Source organism: Cavia porcellus, unplaced genomic scaffold, assembly GCF_034190915.1.
Source record: "Cavia porcellus strain 051 isolate PalLab524CR breed Dunkin Hartley unplaced genomic scaffold, mCavPor4.1 scaffold_11, whole genome shotgun sequence".
Lineage (NCBI taxonomy): Eukaryota > Metazoa > Chordata > Mammalia > Rodentia > Caviidae > Cavia > Cavia porcellus.
In genome coordinates, this window is record NW_026947494.1 from 3204437 (window position 1) to 3225446 (window position 21010).

The following is a 21010-nucleotide window of genomic DNA, read 5'->3' on the forward strand; positions in this document are numbered from 1 at the left end:
CCCTGGACTGGCAAGCCCAGTGCAGGGGTCCTGTCCACTTTCCAGCTCACAGAGAGAAGCTGGCAGAAGCTGGGGCACGCAGAGCCCGGCCCAGGACCTTACTCCATTCATACTCACCAATGACACATGCCACAGAAACCTGATCTACATATTTAAGTGATGTGACCCCTTAAAGGACACGTGGATTTAAAAGAAAGGGAAGGCACAGGTAAACCTAAACTTAGGCCACCCTGCTGGGAACACCGGTGTCCTGAAAGCTGGCAGTGAGTGGGGATGGTGCACAGTGATGGAAACCAAAACAAACAACGTGGGCACTGCAGGAAGAAAACCGCCCTCAGGAGGCCGTGGGTCCAAGTGGGGACTGCAGGCAACGGCCTACTGGGTATCAGTCTCAGGCATTTGGGGTGCAGCTTCCTGAGACTAACACAGACAGCCGCACAGCTCCAGAGGAATGCCCTCACCCTATGGACACACACGGAAGGAGTCAGGGGGGGAAAGACCAGCTGCAGCTCGGTGTAAGGATGCATTCTGTGCTAATTCATCTCATTCACACTATTACTTTCTCTTGGTTCACTGAGAAGACTTTGTGCTGTTACCTGTAAGAGAGTCGTGTATGTCTCTGTCTTGTACTTTAACTACTCTAAAGATAATGATAAGCAGTGTATTAACTATTCCTAGTCTCTTCTTATTTTGTCATGAAATTTAGTTTTATTTTCACATAAAATAAAAGAAAATATCTGCACATGATTATAGATTTTCAGGAGAGTAGACGGAGATTATTCAAGTCCACAACAAACTGTGGTCTTCATTTAGCCTCCAGCCACGGCCCCGCCCACAGGATCCTGGCCCAGCCCGAGCCTCACAGTTGGTCCGTGGTCCACACGGTCACCCTGCGGAAGGAAACCCAGGCCACAGCACAGTGAGAACAGTCAGCCAGGGCAAACGCACCTGGCAGACCGCTCCACTGTGCAGTCTGTTTAAGCTACTGATCCTTCAGATGAGGCCTCCCCGTCCCTGTGCCCCCTCGGCTGACCTCCTGGGAGGTCCCTGTTCCTCCTGCCCTGCCCATGTGGCCTCAGTTGGGTGGGGAAGGGAACCGAGCAACAGGTGAGTGCAGCCCTCCTGAGGGTTTCCAAAGCCACCCATCTCATCTCTCCCAAGATGCTCTTCACACATCTGTGAGAATCCCAATTGCAGGTGGAGCTGTGGACAGTTCTGACTGGGCACTGTCTGGCCCCTGGGCATTGTCATGTGACACAGTGTCCCCTGGCTCATCACTGTTCCTGTTATATGTCACAGTGTAACCAGCTTTCCTGGATGGATGGCATTAACAACCATGTCGCTGTGCCCATGGGTTCTGTGGCCCAGAAGTTCGGACAAAGCATCCAGGGCTTCGTCTCTGACCCCACCCCTGCGCCTCAGATGGGGCTGGAGCCCTCAAGTATGGTTTTACCCACACATCTGCAGGCCAAGCTGCTGGACTCCAGTCCTGGGCTCAGCCTAGCTTTCACCTTTGTGGTCCTCTCCTTGAGACAGGGTCCCCGGGATCCTCCTGTGACTGTCCTGGGAGCCGGGGAAGCTGCGTTCTCTACTAGCCTCATCAGAAGTCACGCACACCCTTGCCCTTGCACCGCTCTGTCTTGGTGGAAAGGCCCACGTGCTTCCCTCCCGCCCGCAGCATCCCAGGGGAGGACACTTGGCCCCACCTCGGAGGGAGAGTGGTCCAGAGACAGCAGCACTGGCCAGGGCACCCAGGGAGCACTTTACCCTCCAGGACAGCAGTGTCAGGGTCTCTGTTTAACCTACTGTCCCCAGGCCGTGCTCCCACCCCTGGGGAGCCATTCCCTCCACCAGTGTCCCCAGGTACTGGAAGCCTCTGTCACAATAATTCCCTGGGTCATGCAGGGAGGGAAACACTGAATCTCATCACACTGATCCTTCTTCTATAATCTCATAGTTTCTATAGTCTCCTCACACTGAAACAGAAAGGGTAATTAGGAAAAACACCAGATTCTACAGCTTTTGTGTCCTCACTGCTTGGGAAAGTGGGTGAACTAGTGACAGGGCCAAACCAGTGACAGGTGGTCATCAGCTCGGAGCTCTGGCCCTGGTCTCTGGTAGCAGACTTACCCATGTCTGCTAACGTGACCCACTACTCTGTGTCCTCAGAGAGAGCAAGCCTCAAGGGACAAGACCTTGCATAAGACCGGAGAGGGTTAGGAGCTCAGGGAACATTTCTCCAGGGATGGCATCAACACCCACTGAACCTTGGTCAGGGTCCTGTCACAGGAGGAATTCAGTGTCCTATCAGGCAGGGGACTGTGTTTCAGGAAGGCCAGCACTTGAGACTTCCTTTGAGATACACATAGGTTGCCTGGGCTTCCAGGTCATCCAAAAGTTGTGTAAATCAGCTTACACACACCCAGAACAAAATTCCAGGCACCCACTTTTCCTAAAGGAAAGGAGGTCAATGGTCAGCTGGTTCCAAAGCAGAAGCAACATGGGGATGGGTGTGATGGAAGGAAGATACTTAGCTCACGGTGGCCAGGAAGCCGAGCAGACCAGAGGTGGAGAGAGGGGGAAAGCGGCTAGCTAGAGGCCCCAGGGACACACCTCTACAACCCGCAGGGACAATCAGGAGTCCGCTCCTCGTCTATACCGGGTGTGCCTGAAAATGTGGGAGCCGCTGTTCCGATGCTACACAGCAGAAGGGGGGCTCACGAGGTGGGAGGCGGACCCTCAGCTTCACCACACTGGACACTGGTGACTTCCGGCCCTTCTCAGAGTCAGAATGACCATGGAAGGTCAAGGTTTTGAATCCACTCAGGAGGAGGAGGCAGACAGGACAGCACAACCGAGATCCTCAGGAGAGAGCTCCAGCACTGCTCCCAGAGTGGCAGGAACAGCGGTGTGAGGTGAGGGGCGGGAGCTGGCAGTGTTTTGGTCACAGCTCAGATGCACCCTGTGACCCAGCCCTCCCCCCCCGGGCGGGCATCCGCTCCCCTTGCCCTGTGCACTTCCTGACCTTCCGGCTTTGCTCCTCATCCTCTCCTGGTTTCAGCCAGCTGCGGGTGTGCAGGCTGCAAGGACCCGGCCAGCCCCTCTGGGCTCAACCACCTGCAGCTGCCTACGCCTTGACCAGGTGACGAGTGACCCAGTGACGTGAGGTCAGCAGCCCACACTTCAGCAAGGGCGATTTTAAAAACTAATCGCTTTCACATTTGTAAACATCCGTTGGCTCTTTCCTCTCTCTTCTAATGGAAAGTTTCTTTCTGGAAGGCTCTCTGAAGCGATGGCTTTGCTGCCCAGTGACTGCAGGCTCACCGGCCTGTCCTGCTGGCATCACTGATGCTCTGACCTGCGTGGCAGCCCCTGCCTGCTGCTTGCCCAGCCCTGTAAAGGACGCTAGCTCGTGTCCTCACACCCCAAGGGCTCAAGACCAGCATCCTGCAGTCCCCCTGGCTGCTGCTGCCCATGTCCCGTCCCTGCTCTGTGCACCCGAGCAGCAGCTTCCCCTTCCCCAGCCGTGTCCGCAGCTACCCCCTGGGGCCATCATCCTGTCCCCTGTGGTGAGCAATGCAGGTGAGGGAATCCGGTGTCCACTCCATGCCCCACAGTGACCAGGGGCCCGGGCTCTCCTTTACCCAGCTCCTGTTCCCCAGGAAGTGTGGGACTACTGTTCTGGGGAACATGATCCCCAAGCAGAGTCGCCTCTTTTATCCCTTGGCCCTCATGGCATTCCAGGATGTCAGAGACCATGTGTGTGACCCCAGCATACACTGAACTGCTGTGAACGGTGTGAGCTGGTGTCACTTTTCAGTATTCCCCCAGCAAACTTTTATTTCTTTTTATGGAGGCTCAAAAGAAAGGATTCTGCATCAGCCTTGTGGCTTTCAGAGGGGCAGGAACTGTGATGAAGGCACACAGGGGGACAGGCTGGGGAGAGGCTGGGCCAGGACCACAGCTGCTGTGGTGGAGGAAACACGGCCCTCCGTGCAGTGCAGATGCATGGCCAGTCCAGCCAGCAGGGCGAGTGGGGTGCAGGTCCGACCATTCCAGCTGGTCCAGCTGTAGGGTTGAGGTCTGACCAGACTGAGGGGCCAAGTGGGGGCTCACAGCTTGGTGGGAGGAAGTCTGGCCAGTCCTGGGCCGGCACAGGTCCAGCCACCCGCATGGCCCCGAGCCCACACTTCAGGCCAGGCCTCCACGCGTCGCTCGGCGGCTGCAGGTTACAGACTATGGGGTACCTCCCCCAAGGGTGGGGGCTGCCGTAGGAGAGCAGCAGGGCAGGCGCTCACGGAGAAGCCTATCTGGGCAGGCCTGCGGCAGGCACAGGTCTGTGCCCACCCCCACCTCCTAGAACCGAAGTCAAGGCACAGAGTGGGGGGTTAACCAGCCTTGGGCAGCCCCCACCCTGTATGAATGCCTTCAAGCACCTGCAGAAGCTGGCTCAAAGCCCCTGCCCTGAGTGCCCCGCCAGTGCCAGCACGTGGTAATCGGTGGTGGCGACCGGGAGGGTGAGTCTCAGACATCCTGCGCCCTGTGTCTGGGCTTTTCGATCTCCTGTGGTACTTTTGTTGGCTGTGTTCTGCCAGACAGGTCATTAATCTGCACATGAAACCAAACAGGAGGCATCTGCCCTAATTAAGGAACTTGCCTCTCTCAGTTCAGGACTGACTGGTCCCAGGTTGCCCAAACTGCCTGATTTTAATACTGAAAGCCTTGCACGTCCTGGAAACCCCGGCTCCATCCTGGGGAAGCAGAACTGGGGTCCCCCTGCCTTCAGGCAAATATTAAGGTGTTCCCTCAGCAAACCCACTGCACAGGCTGTGGAAAACATTCCTGTAAAATCCGGGGCTGCCACACCGCGGGCTCACACAAGCTCTTCCAGAGGCAGCCGCCAGAGGGCAGCAGAGGACCGCGGGTCTAAAATAGGCCACTTGGGGTGGGACCCTTTCAGGGTCTCTTTTAACCAGGCCCCTGCAGGACAATGCTTTCTGATGGGACATTCGCCTGCGTATGTCTCAAAACCCTCTCGCTGCCCTGTGTTTAGGAAATTGCTGTGTTTTGTTTGCCATTCAAGCGTCTTCAAAGTCTTCAGGTTGGTTTTCCCCATGTCAGAGGACGCAGGCTTATTGGGTCAGCAGAAATGACGGCTGTAACGCTGGAAGAGGACTGCAGACCTCAGTGCTGCGCGGTTCTTGTCAGGCGTCTGGAGGAAAACCTGGGCCTGCGAGTCTGCTCGTGACCCTTGCAAGGCTGGAGAAGTCCTGGCTGTTGAAGAAGCCTGCCTGTCCTCAGGGGCAGGGGGTACCAACCGGACGAAGCAGGAGGCCCAGCCAGTGGGACCCTGAGCTGGTCCTTCTGGTTCTGGGCTCTTTGGCTGTGCCCTTGTCAGATCTGCCAGGTGCCAGTGACACGGGCAGTGCCAGCACCCAGAGCAGGCTGGCAGCAGGTGTGAATCCAGAGCTGCTGGCAGCTGCAGGGGACACTGTCATCCACCCTACTCGGCCTGTGGCCATGTCTTCCCCATGAGCTTTGGCTTTCTCCTCCCCTGCCAACCTCCGCAGAGGCTCTTTTACTGGGCACAATCCCTGGGCCCAGTGCCCATCCTGGTGCACCCTCATCTAACCACAGCTGTCATTTCATACTGGGGCTGGGCCCTACAGAGCTGCAAGTGGCCGGGGCTGTGGGTCCACTGCAGCCCCAAGCAGCCAGGCCAAGTCTCCTGAAAGGCTTTCCCATACCCTCGCTGCTGCTCTGAAGAACACAGCCGCCTCCAACACCTTTAACTCAGTGGGACTGACTGGGAGCTCATGTCCTCAGCTGCCCTGAAGATCGGGGATTTCCACACGTGGACATTGAAAGAGCGCACAGAAGGGCATCCACCCCGTGAAACCATGGCGGTGCCCACTGAAGGGCACCATCGCTGGCTTTCTGGTCCTAATCTCTGTGCTCTACCTTGGAGGGGCTGCAAAGGAAGGGCGGAGTGTAGGAGGCTCAGAGCACTGAGTGAGTTACAGTCCACGCTCCAGCCAGCCTGCCACCTGCCCATGCCCATGCACAGGGCCACATCATGGCCAGCAGTGCACGGGCACCTAGGGTGGTGGCCATGTGCTGTGTGCTTCCTAAAGATCTAGAGGTGTCAGTGGGCCAGAGGAAGCTGACTATGGGTTCTGGTCCCCAGCCTGCTCTTTGCAGCAGGCCCCTGCCCAAACAGCTCCTCATGAAGGGACCGGGGCTCCTGCTCCCCCGGGGAGCAGTCAGCGTCACAGACAGGTGCAGGCAGTCAGCGCTGTCCCCGATGGAGGGCACCACCTCCTTGCACACTTTCTGTTGCTCATTTCTCCCCAGCATGACCCTGCAGGGCCCTGCATGGCATAGTCCATCTTCCATCCCTGGCTGTGGACACGTGGGACCTAGAAACCACTGGAGACCTGTCCCTGCTGTGCTGTGTGCCATCCCCATCACCCAGGGCAGGTGTCCCTGGCTCTCCAAGGATGCGAGGAGGAGGAGACCACACTGTGGCCTCAGCAGGGCCCGCTGAAGCTCAGGGTCCTGGGGAGTGGCACAGGAGGGTCATCGACAGCACAGAGTGGAAACCAGAGCCCAGCAATGGGCACCCTTGCTCTACCCAGGCAGGAGCCCCAGGTGGTCTCCCTTCAGGTCATCTGAGAGAGGGCAGTGCAAGGCCCTGGACACCAGAGGAGGGGACCCGGACTGATGCAGGGAGCATCTGAGTGACAGGACAATGTGGTCACAGATGTGACCAGCAAGTGGTCACTGCCCTCAGCCTGCTTGCTCCTGGGCAGGGCCCGAGCCCAGCTGCGTCTGTGCCGCTCACCCTACATGGAACTGGCCTCTGGCTGGAAGAGGCGTCAGACTGGGCTGAGCATCCTTCTACCAACCTGCCGGGGCCACTTAGACAGCGGGCTTTGTAACTGCAACTTGGCACTGGGCAGAGACTGGGCCAAGACGCTGGACAGAGACACAGTGCACTGGCTGCTCTGAGCTCCGGTCCGCAGGCTGCCCAGAACCTGGGATCACAGGCACTGGGAATCCTTCCTTACATCCCCACAGAGCTGTGGATGGAATCTTACTACTCCACATGAAATATTCAGTACTCTGAAGGGGTGGGGCTGGCGCGATCTGGTGAATTTTACAAAACAAATGGAGATGCAAGTGAAGAAAAGCAGAGCCTAGCGACCTGCAGAGCCGAGTGCAAGATAAATGTCCAGCGTGCAAGCTCCAGGGCACCGCTGACTTCACGGTGGAGTTCAGTGGGATCATATAACTGTCACCTCCAGAGGGCGGGACTTGATGCATGAACGAGCCAGGAGATGAACCCCTGATTCCTACTCGGAGCGTGACCATCACCTACGTTCCTGTGCCAGTACTTTTAATTTAATAAGCCCGGGGGTCAGGGGCCACCTGAGATGGATTGCAGCTGTCGCTGCCCACACTGTCCTCATGCACAGCTCTGCTCTCCCCTCTGCCTCCCTCCTATGCCTACAGGATGGCTCCGCTGGGGTCCCTGCGTGTGTGTGTGTGTGTGTGTGTGTGTGTGTGTGTGTGCGCGCGCGCGCACACGCGTGTGCCTTCCCCTTGAGTGATACGTGTATTTCCACAGCTATTTCCATCATCCCCCAGTGAGCCTGGAGATGCTGGGGACGTGGCCATCTGTGCTCCTGCTGACCTCTCTGTGCAGTGAAGGAAAGCCACCAGCCCCAGAAAACCCGGGAAGCAGATGCAGCTGTCATTCTCCTGCGAGTTCCAAACCGAAAACTTCAAAATATCACACTCACAACGGAGGCAATTTTATTAGTAAGTCACCCAAAGGTGAGCAGCCCGCCGGAGCACTCAGTTATTATTCTTAGTTTTTTAAAGACTAGCAACTGCGAAGAAAGAAAATTGAAAATGAACTGATACCGGGCTAGAGGTTAAGTGTGTGTGCACGGGGAAGAGGAGACTGGTTTTTAGAATCTATTTTCATTCTTCTAAGAAAGTGACACCCGGCCATGATAAGGGACAATGTTTCTCAAACTCGCAGGAAAGATCTGCGTCCGTAGGGGACGGCTGTGAAAGAGTCAGGGCGAAGGAGGAAGGAGGAAGGAGGTGACGCCCTGGGTGTGGAGCAGGCTGTGGGGAGCCGGCCACCCCCTCCCATGGGTCAGCCCAGAGAGCTGGGGGACAGCAGCTGCTGCAGCTGCCTGGGGTGGGACACCCCGACTCACAGCAGGAAAGAGAGCCCTCAGGGGGAAGCAGGCCTCGAAGCAGTGACAGAAACAGCAGAGGCCATGGGAAGCCAGGGAGCAGAAGGTGCCAAAGGCCAGCAGGGTGATCCGAGCAATAAGGGAACAGGAGAGCAGGCCCGTCCAGCGAGCAGGTGCCGGGTGTGAGACTCACCCCAACGTAGAGCCAGGGCGGCTGGCTGTCCCCTCAAGGCCCACCAGTCCGCCCAGTGCCTGCCAGGCACAGCAGCCAGGAAACACCAGGGAAAGCCCCGGGGCAGCGCCACCTGCTGTGGGATCCAGGAAGAGCAGGGCTTCCCTGGGGGTGGCTCTGGGCTGGGGCTGTTTGTCAGGCCACCATCACAGCTCCCCTGGGGCCAGACTAACCCCCACATCCCAGACTGTGCGACACCCTTTCCCCACCATTGCTCTTGGGGACCTGGAGGATCCAAAGATCCCTGGGGATCAGATCTTTGAAGGTGCACCCCAAACCTAGATCAGGATGGAGGCTCTGGGCTCACATTCCGTAGTGCTCATCCACCAGAATGAGGGCCCCACGCTGTTCACTGAAGTTTGGAGAGTGTTGGTGGGAATCCATGAAATGGTATCTGGTAGAGAAGCCTCTGGAAAAAACAAACTAAAATCTCCATTTCCATAGAACCTGCAAAGGTAAGGTTAACATGTGTGTCTCGTCGGGTCTTTAACTTTTAAAATTTAATTTAACCAAGCTCAATTATAGTTAGAATATATATTTGAAGGAGTAACAATGAAACCTGTATAAATGCAGATCAAAAGGAGCTGACGTCAGAATGACCTGATACTGCATTGGGTGGGTAAATTCTGTGCCCTGGGTAGCAGGTTGGATGATGATTGTCCTGTTTCAAGGTTTGCTGTTGTTACCCATGTCTGCAAGCACATAATGACAAGATCCATCCTGGGGAGTCGGCCCGTGGATGTAACACCTCTGTTATGGATTAAAAACTGGTGGTCAATTTAGCACCAGCTGAATTACATCAGCATGGTGCTGCCTGCAGACAGCCCACCTGAGGAAAGTCACCAGCATAAAAGGAGATGAGAAGAGCAGGGCACTGTGGCTTTCTCTGAGGGCTGTCGTCTGAGCCGTTGGTTCTCCTGGAGGAGCTCGTCATGACCAGCTTCCCCTGTGTGAGTTCAACCATCGCCATCAGAGGAGCTTGGGACCTTGTTGGGGAGAGTGGCTGTGGTTCTCTTTGGGCAGCTCTGGTCCTTGCATCCAGCATCCCTTCCTGGCTCCTGAGGGGAAGACATGCACTGTTTAATCTCCAGGAGAAGCTTGTCACTCTGGCTTTCTGGCATGTACTTTACTGTTCTTATCATTGGAGGAGCTTGAGACCTCAGTGTCACTGAGGATGGCTGTGGTATTTTTCAGGGAAGCCCTGGTTCTTATTTTGAGTGTGACTTCTCAGCTAGTGTAGAACCCTCATCCCACCAACACAGCACCTTCACCCTGCTGGCATGGTCTTTCTGGCTTCCACCGCTGACCTTTGGGTCTTCCTGGCATGGATCCATAAAAGAAACTGGCATGAGTCCTTCTCATGGGCTCTAGACCTCCAGCTGGATTCGTGGGAGGCACTGTCATGAGCTCTATATTTTTATTTGGACTCATGCAGGACATTGCTGTGGGATCCAGGCCCTTGGCTGAATATTCTGGGTCTTTAGCGCTGCGGACAGATTTCCTGCACTTTCTTCTGTTAACTCTGGGTGACCATCATAAATACTATTATAATCCTGTGTCCTGATTGAAATTGTTCCCCTCACAACCTCTGATGACAACAGCATGTGGATTATTTTTATTTCCCCTCCCACCCCTCCATGCTCCTCTCCTCCTCTCTTGGCTCCCTCTTCTTTATGAAGGATCAGTCTCCCTGCTTCCTATTATCCAATGCTTTGAATTTGTATGGAAACCCATACGCTCGATCTGCATCCTCACTGCTAGACCTGGCGTAGAAATATATAGCGATAGGTCAGACTCTCTATAAAGTGTATGTTGGGTCCCCTGAGATTTTTATATCAGAATCACTTTAAATTAGTTCTATAATTCCTGTTTACCCTACACTGTGTTTTAGGGATATTTCAGTATTGTTGTTCTATTTAAGTTGAAGTATGGGGTGCTACAGGTGATACCAGAATTTTACCTGGGACATAAACCAACTCCCATCCACTATCGGCAGATCAGAATACCTGCCACAAGAGGGCGCACAACTGTGGACACACTGCGTGCTTTGGGTGCCTGCTCTTAGGGTTTAACCCTACCCTTCCCTAGTATTTACTGAGATCAAATGTTCAGGAGGCTGAGGCAAGCGATTTGTGGGTCCCAGGTGGCAAGAGGGTGCACTGAAGAGCTTGGAAGGCAGCTTTTCCTTTAGTGGATAAAAGCCCCGCAGAAGAAGGCCCTGGCGGAACAGTCAACCAGTACCAAAGAAGAAGGGACCGAGAAGGGCGGGGTGCTCAGCGTCAGCAGGGAGCCCCATGAACGCAGGGCCAAGGGGTCCCCATTTCTGAGGACTGTGCCTCTCCCAAGTCCAAGAGCCTGTGACTCTTCTAGAAGATTTGGTCGTGACCCCAAGAGAATGTGCTGTTCAATGCTCCTATCATCTTTCTCCACAACACTTACGGTTATGCACTGCCTTTCCCAGCATTTAAAGATCAAATGACGGAGAGCAGTGAGTGCAGGCACAGGACCAGCTCTGGGCCTGACCCTATCATCCATCTATCTATCTGTCTATCCATCCTTCCATCATCTGTCTATATCTATCTATCCATCTATCATCTATGCATATCTATCCATCCGTCCCTCATCTATCTATATCTATCCAGCATCTGTCTATGTCTATCCATCCATCATCTGTCTGTATCTATCCATCCATCCATCATCTATGTCTACCTATCCATCCATCATCTATGAGTCTATCCGTCTACCTATATCTGTCTATTTATCGTGCATCTCTCCCTCTCTATCTTTGCATTTAATAACCCGAGGCCCAGTGCCTAGCAGGGCCTGGCTCCCACACACGTAGCATGGTGCCGATCCTGTCACAGAATACAGGCGCGTCCTTCCTGAGTTCAACAACAAAACCAAGCAAACCTACACTCCGCCCTCGGCTCATCTTATCCCTGCAGCTGGTCTTTCAGATCGCCCTTCCTGTTCTCGTTTTAACCGTGAGACGATGACGAGCCGGAGACGCCAGTGGCCTCTGCGGGATTTCCCGCCCAGCCTGTGGCAGGTGTAGATAGACACAGAAGCCAACCTGGGGTCAGTGGATATGGGACACAGGGCAACAGGCAGATTGGAGAGTAGGTTAAAACGAGTTTGCGAGTCAGTGCGAGCACAGTCACCTTCCTCTTTAGCAGTGTCACCGCCTTGCACAGTGGAGCCAGTTTCCTCTGCTTCCTGGGACGCTTCTGTACTTTCTGGGAGTGCAGAGTAATCTGTCTGTGTTTCTCATCTTGTCGCCGTGGACTCGAGGGGACGGGATGACTTTCAAGTGCTTCCTGTAGTTTTCTGCCATCTTAACACTGCGCAGGGTCGGCAGAGCGTCCGGACCTGACTCTGCCAGCGACTGAAACCAACACCAGTTAAGAGGGGCAGCAGGAACTCCCAGCTGTTCCAAATGTGCTGTCAAACCCACGTGAACTTCCCAGGCACCCAGCACTCCTGGGTGCCAAGAGGGAGATTCCAAAGAGCTCCAGCTAAATTCTACCCAGCTGAATCTGTGCAGGGAATGAAAGCTCTTCCAGAGAAACTGAGAAGCATCTTCAGACAGCAGTAAAAGCTCATAGCCAAGACTGACCAGTGATGGCCAGAGTGCAAACCTCCCCTGGTGTAGTCAGGGGTTGCAAAAACAATTACATACAGGACACATAATTTACAGTATGATTTATAATGGTCACCCAAGGAGTCAAATACAAAGAAAGTGCATATGTCCACACACTACAGACCTAGAACACCTAGCCAAGGGCCTGAGTCCCATGGCAATAACCTGCATAAGTCCAGCTGAAAACCCCAAGCCCACAGCAATGCCTTCACAAGTCCAACTGGAGGCCCAGAGCCCACGACAATGACTCACGCAAGTCTGTTTTATGGATCTGCACTGGACCGGCCCAAAGGTCAGCAGTGGAAGCCAGAAAGTCTATGCCAGTGGGGGGAAGGATCTGTGCCTGTAGGTTGAGGGTTCTATACTGGAGCCAAGAAGTGACACTCAAAATAAGGACCAGATCTCCCCCAAAATTACTACAGTCATCCTCAATGACAATGAGGTCCCGAGACCGTCCAATGATGAGAATAGCTGAGTTCATATCAGGAAGCCAACATGACAAGCTTCTCCTGGAGATTAAACAGCACACATCTCTCCTTCCAGAACCAGGAAGTGATGTGCACAGTAAGGACCAGAGCTCCCCCAAAGTGAACCCCAGCCACTCGGCAACAGGCCCTGGGCTCCTCTTGTGATAACAGCTGAGTTCCTATCAGGGGAGCCGGCGTGACAGTCTCCTCCAGGAAAACAGGTGGCTCCAGACAACAACACTGAGGAGAACCCACAATGCTGCTGCTTCCTCTCAGGTCTCCTGTTTATGCTGGCAAGAGCGCTCACCAGGCTGTCCATGCTCAGCACCACACTGATTCGGTTCAGCTGGTGTCAGGTTGACCACCAATTACCAACGTACTACATTTCTCCACGGGCACGGGCATCACACATGGTGAACACAGCACCAGGTCCCCGTGCCCCAAACGTGGGAAAGGAATCCTCATGATGTTAACATGACCCAGTCCACCCAAGGGACCCCTCATTTCTGACTAAGCAGGAAGTCAGAATCCTGTTCCCCTTCTGACCATCTTCTCTGTTTTTGGAACAGGGATTCCTGGGCTTCCAAGGTGAAGCCTGAAGGTCCCGCTGAGCCTTTCAAAAGCAGATTTCAGGGCCTCAGCCCCAGAGACCCTGACTCACAGGTCAAATGGGCCCCTACGTGGGCTCCTGAGGTCTTTCTAATTCTATGATCCACTGCTTCTTCTGCATAATGTTTCACTCACCTCCTCTGATCATCAGGGTGGGGTTCACGGGTCAACTGCTTGTGACAACCAAGGCTTTTGCACTCTCAATCAGCTGTCACCACTCAGCTGGCCTTATTTGTACCACTTTCCTTTGGATAGTCCTCGAACTTCCATCCTGCTAAAAAAGATGAGCAGTGATGCTTACAGTCAAAAATACCTGGTGCATAAGCCTGGCAGTTATTACAGGCACACGCACGTGTTCCCAAAGGGTGTCGGCTGAATTGTGCTGCCCCTGGGAAATGAAATGATTTCCCCACTGACTCCTCCTCCTCCTGCCTTTATGACTGCTGTCATCTTCCAGAAGCTCGTCTCTTCCTCTAAAATTCCCCACCCTGCAGAGTTTCTTCTGCAGGAGCCTGTGCTGCCCACAGTGAGTTCACAGGCTGGGAAAAACGTTCAGAGTGTGTGGAAGCATCCTGCTCCTTCCTGGGAGACTCACAAATCTGTTACAAATAATTCCTTCTAGTTTCCTTTACAGAAAAAGGGTCCGTTCGTCCCAAATGTCTTCGAGGATCCTAGGTTTATTGGTATACAGCCCTGCGAACGTGGTTATTGATGCGTTTTAGAAATGTGGTCACAAACCACAGATTATTTCCATTAAGCCATGCCTGTCCCACCTGCTGCGTCCTATTTTGTTATGGAACTGGGTACTTTGGAGTTGCCTCCTGCTGCTAGGTTTATGGCAGAGAGCTTAATCACTTAGTCTCTGAGGAAATCCTCCGGTTATATGTATGCGCCTGGTTTCAGTTGGGAAACAGTTTGTCCTCCAAGTGCATGTTTGGGACTAGATTCCTTTTTCAGCCAGCCATCGCAACACAAAAGGTAAACGGTATGTAACATGACCTCTGGGCATTAACGCAACAATAACACACGGGGCTGTGGTGTGAACAGAACCAAAGTCATCTGAGGTCCTGCTGGCAAAGAAATGACCCATCCTAAAATGTGCACCCACGCTGCTGAAATAGAGAAATGGACTTGCTTTCCATTGTCACATGAAAGCACACAGAACTTAAAGTTGTTAAAGCACGCAGTGTGTATGTATGTGTGTGTGTGTGTGTGTGCACGTGCACACACACACGTGTGCACATGCGCACACATTTTAATCTAAGTTTGGGACCATTTGCTTCCTCTGGTTCTGGGTTCACACTTGTACTCACCCACCTGCTTCAAGACTGTGTTAGTTGGGAAAAGTGTCCTTAGCTTAAGTTCCTTTCCTGAACTCTGCTTCTAAGAATGAAGCATCACAGATTCCACTCCTGATTTAAAACATAACAAGGTGCCTGCAGCTGGCCCAGGGAGAACTTCCGCCCTCTCTGTCCTGGGCGCTGCGCACAGCCTTGTCTGCAGGTGGAAGGGTATCAGCCCCTGTGCTGGCACCTGACTGAACAGTCCCTGATCCAGAGGTCCTTCTGCCAGCAGCCTGTGCCCTGCCCTCACACCCCGGCCTCCTGGCCTTGGGGAAACAGAATCTGTCCCACAGGGGCTGCACCAAGGGCTCCTGCTGAAGTGTCCTTCCTCTTCCTCCACCTCGGTGTTCTTCAATGCTTGCTAATTTGTCCAGGAAGTTACTGTCAAGCCTGGTGGCCTACATGACCCTGAGTCAGTCACTGGGAAGCTGTGGCCATTTCAGACGGAGTCAGGGCAGAACCATCTCATGCCCCCACAGCTCCGAGATGTCAGGAGGCACCGGCAGCGTGTTCAGGGCGCAGACCACGTTTGTGATAAAATCCCCCAGCATGAGGATTTACCCACAACAAGATTCACCGCCTGCTGTGAGCCCTCAGCCCTTTCGTCTTGCGGCTGGTGGAACTCAATGATCCTGGACACTGAGGGGTCAGTAGTGGAGCTGCTTTAGGGACAATGTCCCCTGTGGTTTGCAGTCCCTCCGGACTGCAAGTTGCCATGAGCTGCCCCTACCTGGACCTAAAAGACACACACGGAAGCACAGACAGGGGACCCATGAGAGGACTGTGTCTGATGTGTAGGCACCAAGGCTTCGGGATGAGGGACACTGAAGTTTATAACCTTTGGCCTCAGAAGCCAGTCAACAGGAACCACTATACCATAAAAACTGTAAGCAGATCTCTTCACGAAAGTGGATATTCCGCTCAATAAGATACGCTTCATATTCAATAATATAGTCCTATTTTTTCGTTCATTTTAAAGTAAATTTGAAGAAAAAGACTTTTAGCAAGAAGGTTGGAGTAAATAATTCTGCTACTTTTGCTACAGAAAAGACACCAGGATGTCACTGTCAGTTTAAAAGGTGTGGACTTACAGGAAGCTGGACAGAGGACTGGCTGTTCCTGTGCTCCTCTTAGATTATAACGCCTTTCCGTTTATCTTCTCATTCACAACAAATGCTTGTCTTCATACTAAGCCTCAGCCCCTGCCCCAGCTGTGTGGGGACAGCAGGACATCTAGAGCTCTCAGGCTGGGGGCAGCGCTGGGCCCACAGAGCACCCTGCAGCCTTCTCCTCCTCCCCTCTCGAGTCCCGAGGTCCAGCCTCCCTCGGCTGGGGAAGGCTCCTTCCTTGGCCACCTTCCTGGCTCCTGTGGTCACCATTGCTCACTGAGGGTCAGCAGATCCCTTTGCTCAGAAGTACACCAGGCCCCGTGCCCTTGCGTCCCCTGGCTGGGTGGCTGAGCCTCCCTGGGGCCAGCTGTGCTGCCACTGCTCCTTGAGGTCTTTCCAGCGCCTTCCACTGGATCTCCAGACAGAGGCCTGGCACCTCCCCCCATACCCCGAGGGCACCTTCCCCAGTGCAAGTCAGCCTCTTCCCATCACCAGGACCCTGAAGACAGGAACAACAGCACCATGTGTGGCCCAAAATGACTCCATGACCTGCAAAGTCAGTGTTGCAATTTCTTCCTGGAGCCCTGATCTGGTAGCAGTGCTGAGGGAGAGGAGGAGAGCCGGGTCTCCCCCAAGCTCAGTGAGAGAGGCTGTGTTTACCCCAAGCCACACCACTGCCGGGGTCGGGATTCCGCTGCTTCCCAGACACGGCCTCTGCCTCAGGGATGGTCCCCAGCCCCTGTCTGATGTTTTCCCACACAGCTCTCCAGCCTCGGATCTCCTTCCAGCCCTCCAGGATCCCTCTCCGGACCACTCTTCCAGACTCTTCAATTTCCTGCTTCTCTGTGTCCGTCCCTTGTGACTCTGCCGTGCAGACCTTAATCATCCCACCTGGCACGGTCACCGGCCAAGCATCTTCACAGCAGAAGAGAAGTGGGAGCCACCCCTCCTTCTCGGGGACCCAGTTCCCAGCAGCAGGATAAATATAATCCTGTCCAGACTCAGAAGGACCCCCTCGGCCCTGTGCTGGGACATTTATGTCACCTCTCATGCATCCGCACTCATGGACTGCTAACCCAGGTCTGAGGCTTCCTCTCCCACTGTCAAATCTCCCACTGAGCACATCTCCACAAGTTTATGAATTTCCACTGTTTATTGAAAGGCACTGGCCTGGACTGCAGAAGCGGGAGGATTATTCCGGAATCAGGCGTGGTCTCAGCGAGGATTTGGAAATACTGGGTATGGGAAGACGTGGACCCTAATTGGGCAATTCTTTGACTCGGCCCTTTTGGTAGAGTCCCTGGGAGTGTGGAGGAAGATTCCGGAGCCCAGTGCTGCAGCTCAGTGTTTTGAGCAGCGCCGTCCTGCCCCACACAGAGCCGTGTACCCTTCCCCGCAGAAGGCGAGGGTGGCCTGCCCTAAATACTGTGCATAGATGTCCACAGAGGGGAAGAGCACTCCTGGATAACTTCGCCACTAGCATTCTGGACGTTAATCTCTGTCCCAAAAGAAGAATTTAGGAAACACATAGTGCGGAAAAGAGTGCGAATATCTATGGAACAAGTATCAGTGGGGTTTTATGCAAATCCACAAAATGGTACCAGAAAACAGCCCATCGGAAGGGGTGTAACGTTGCCTCTCAGTAGCCTGAGTGCAAAGTGACACCTGCCTTCGGAAGTGGGTGGTGACCCTTCCATCCAGTGCGGCTCCCAAGCAGGCGACACTCAAGGGACAGGGAGTACCTGAGCTCAGGGCCCAGGCTGGACAGACACGTGAAATCACCAGGCACGGGAAAAGCAGTCAGGTGAGAAAGACTCACGTCTGCTTCAGACAGACTGAACCTCCAGGGCCTCTGCTTTCACGCTTGCATTATACGGTGACTTCTGCAGGGCTCGCGCACTGTGTTCCCCTCCAAGGATGAAAAGACTCCTTACAGCTCACACAGCGAACTTTAACTATACCCTCCAGGTGCCACACAAGTGGAAATGCAAATTAAAGTCTTTAGACTAATTCCGGCTAACTTCATTCACCAAGTGCTCTGTGTCAGATTGGCTTCCACTCTTCCCCTAGAGGCATTTATTATGCTCACATGTACCCAAAAAAAGCACACCCACTTGCACGCACGCGTGCATACACACACGTCATGCCTTCCCAGTAGATGCAAACCCAATGTGTCCAAATGAGGTCTGAAGTCAGCTCTGGGGCTGGAGTCCACTCCACCTTCCAGCCCTCCCTGCTGCCCAGGACCACCGTGCAGAGTCAGTCTCTTGGTGCTTTCATGTGGACCCCATCCAGGGCTCTGTCCTGACCCGGGCTGTGCACCCCTCGGGCTCCCTCCTCACTCATCCCCCCTCTTTCCTCACTGTCCACACCATCTCTTCTCAGAGGCGGCACAGCAGGCTGCAAAGACAGGCTCAGCTACAGTGGTCCACACAGAGAGGACCCAGCCTTTCCTCAGGCTCGGGCGCATCATGGGTTTTCTACAACCTCAGTGGCGATGTGGAGTGCTTGAACCTGGCTCCAGTTCTGACACCTCAGTGTGGAGGTGGACACACTGTCCACACTGACCCCACGGGTCTCACAAGGATATCAGGGTTGTGGCAGTGTCTGCACTGTGGGCTGAGAAGCTCCCAGGGTTTGCTGCCTTCACTGCCGCTTAGACCCTCAAGATGGGACCCAGAAGACCTCCAGTGAGGGTGCAGAGAGCGCTCTGTGAAGGAAAAGAGCAGAGAGGGGCCCGCAGCGGGGCCTCTGGGGGAGTCCGCTGCACACCGGCTGGACACAGGACACAGGAGTTTGGGGTCACCCAGGTGTGGGACAGCAGCCAGCATCTTTGCCTTTCCTCCCAGCCCACCCTACCAGGAGGCCATCCAGCAGGGGAATCTGATCTGTCCACACTGCTGTTGTAGCCAGAGGACAGGATGGAAGCCTCCTGGCCTCCCAGCAGCTCAGAGCCATCATGAACTGGAGACCCAGGGACAAACATTGGCCCAGAAAGAGACCTGCTTCTTCTTGTCCCATTCCAAGGACAAGGAGTGACCTAAAACAATGGGGATGAGCATAGAAATTTATAGATTCTAGTTAACTGAAATACTTTAAACTCTGGGGGGAAAAAAGGGCGTTTGAGAGAAACATCACAAAATAGAAATGGCAACAAAATAAGCTGATATAGATTAAAATCGACAGATTGTGTATATTAAGGAATGTTCCATTAATACAAAGTGTTGTTCACCTCCTCAAGCTGAGTTACAAATGGCTTCACCAGCTTTCCTCTCTGATAAACCACTGTTAGGCGCCATCCCCAATAGACTGCAGCTCTTTGCCAGCAAGGGCACTGCTAGAAGAAATGCTTCTCACACCAAGGCCTGGAATGGGTCCTGATTAGAAGAGTCACCTTTAATTTCCAGAGCGCCCGCCTCTTCAGGATTGTGCAATGGAGGATGATGCTAAAAGGCTATTGCCCGGTCCTTAATGATGCCTAAAATGATGCGTACAGTGATGCAGAAGCTGTGGGAAGGAACAAACATGTCAGAGCAGACTGAGACCTATATTCCCAGCTGCCGATGTGCTGTCCCTGACCACACAGAGCCGGAGTGGCTGGGGCCACGGGCCGTGAGGTCTGCATTGTTTCCGACAGGGGTGGTGGATCTGGACCGGTCCCGTGCAGTCTTCAGGCCCCTCTGTGGCCTGCGCTGGGTGTTCCTGCAAAACTGACATCATCAGGGATGAGACCAGAGAACCCATGTCTCAGGCCACATCCAAAACACATCCTCAGCAGCCAGCAAGAGACCCTCAGGGACATGGAAGGGGGCATTGGCATTGTGGCAGCTGCATCCGAAGAGGCATGGCGCTGTGGCAGCACAGAATCCTCTCCAGGAAGAAGGGGTTCCGGAGAAAGGTGGGAGAACCACCAGGCTGGCTATTTCCCAGCTCTGAAATTAAAACGTATGGCGAAAATTGTTTATGCTTCAAACCCATTTTATTCAAACATAAAAAGAAGAAACAAAACTACACCAAAATTTGAAAGTACATCAGTCAGGGCTCACAGTGGTACATACATCACACACTGTCACCCCAAATCATTCTCCCGGAGCACAGGACATGTGCCTTAAATGGTCCCAACAGATCTTTGCCATCTGCGAACTCAGAGAACCCAGTAGTACAACTCCTGTAACTACTGCGGAGAAAAGTCTATCCTGAAGTTTGCTTTGATTTGATATTTTCCTCCAAGGACCACAGGAAGTGATCAAAACCTGTTATTAAAAAGCACTCCATTTCAAGTTTTCCATAAACTGAAAAACTGTTTGCTTGGTAAAAAATGGTGATATATCAAAAGCCGTTTTTCAGAAATTTCCAAACAAATTGAGCCACATAGCTGTATAAAGTGTATCTGGTAAATTAAAGCTGTTAGCTTGATGCTTTCTGAGCATTTTGAAGGAGTCCGAATTTCAGCGGTACGGGGACCTAATGGCTGCACACACTAAAACAACTTAGAGAAGCCAAAGCATTTTTAATGTTAAAATTTGATAGAAAACTAAAGGAAGAAATCTTTCCTCCCCTTCTGCATCCTGGAATGTTTTCAAAATAGTGAATTATTTTATGAATATGCGTTCCCTCGATAAGAACAGTGGAGTGGGGCCAGGCTGGCCCTGCCAAGCCTGAGATTAGCAACAGCTGACGGAAACGTGGGAGGCGTCAGTGCTCGCAGGATGGGAAAGGAGACAGCGGACCCCGAATGCCAAGAGACTCCCGGTAAATGAAGGGCTTTTAAAACCTAACATGCTCTTTCAATGGAGGGTCTCCACAGACTCGGACCCGGTTTGGCAACAAAAACAGTAAAGGGTATTGAAAATCTTCGTGCAGCACAGCATTGCACACCTGTACTCACAGTCCTTCGGGGGCTGAGACATGAGGACCATCTGCTCAAGATGCACCTGGACGTCTTAGCCAGCCCCTGGGCTGGACACACAGATGGGGGCACAGCATCCTTGGTTTGGTCCCCAGTGAAACGTCTTGCTCATCACGTCCTCCGCTCTTTACCAGGGCTTGGGAAGCCCAGCAGCCGCCCTCCTATCCGGTTAAGTGTGTGCAGTGGGGCTGTGCCAAAGCGCTCCCGAGAGCCTGCTTCTGCCCACTGGTGGAAACCTCGTTGCTACTGGTGGGCCTCGGTGTCTTGTTCTGTGACTGAGGAGGACAGGAGGGCTGTCCTGGAGCCTGAGCCACCATGTGGACAGGAGGCCAGCACGAGGTCCAGGAAGGAGGGGAGGAAGCCAGGCCCGATCAGCTCCATGTGCTCCCATTTCAAAGGACACTATGCACCTGCCCCACCCAAGGACAAGACAAGGCTTGCTTTCCTCAGATTCCCAGCATTGAGAGTTTCCGATGATATCCAGTTTG

At 53.6% G+C, this 21010-nt stretch overlaps 1 long non-coding RNA gene across 1 annotated transcript; it reads right to left on the reverse strand.

Annotated features, from left to right (window-relative positions):
• Positions 1-9003: 9003 nt before the first annotated feature.
• On the reverse strand, positions 9004-12462 carry LOC134477977 (uncharacterized). Its single transcript, XR_010050315.1, has 3 exons — positions 12338-12462; positions 11607-11830; positions 9004-9503 (listed from the first exon to the last, which is right to left on the reverse strand). It is a non-coding gene; the product is annotated as an uncharacterized LOC134477977 (long non-coding RNA).
• Between the last annotated feature and the right edge of the window lie 8548 nt (positions 12463-21010).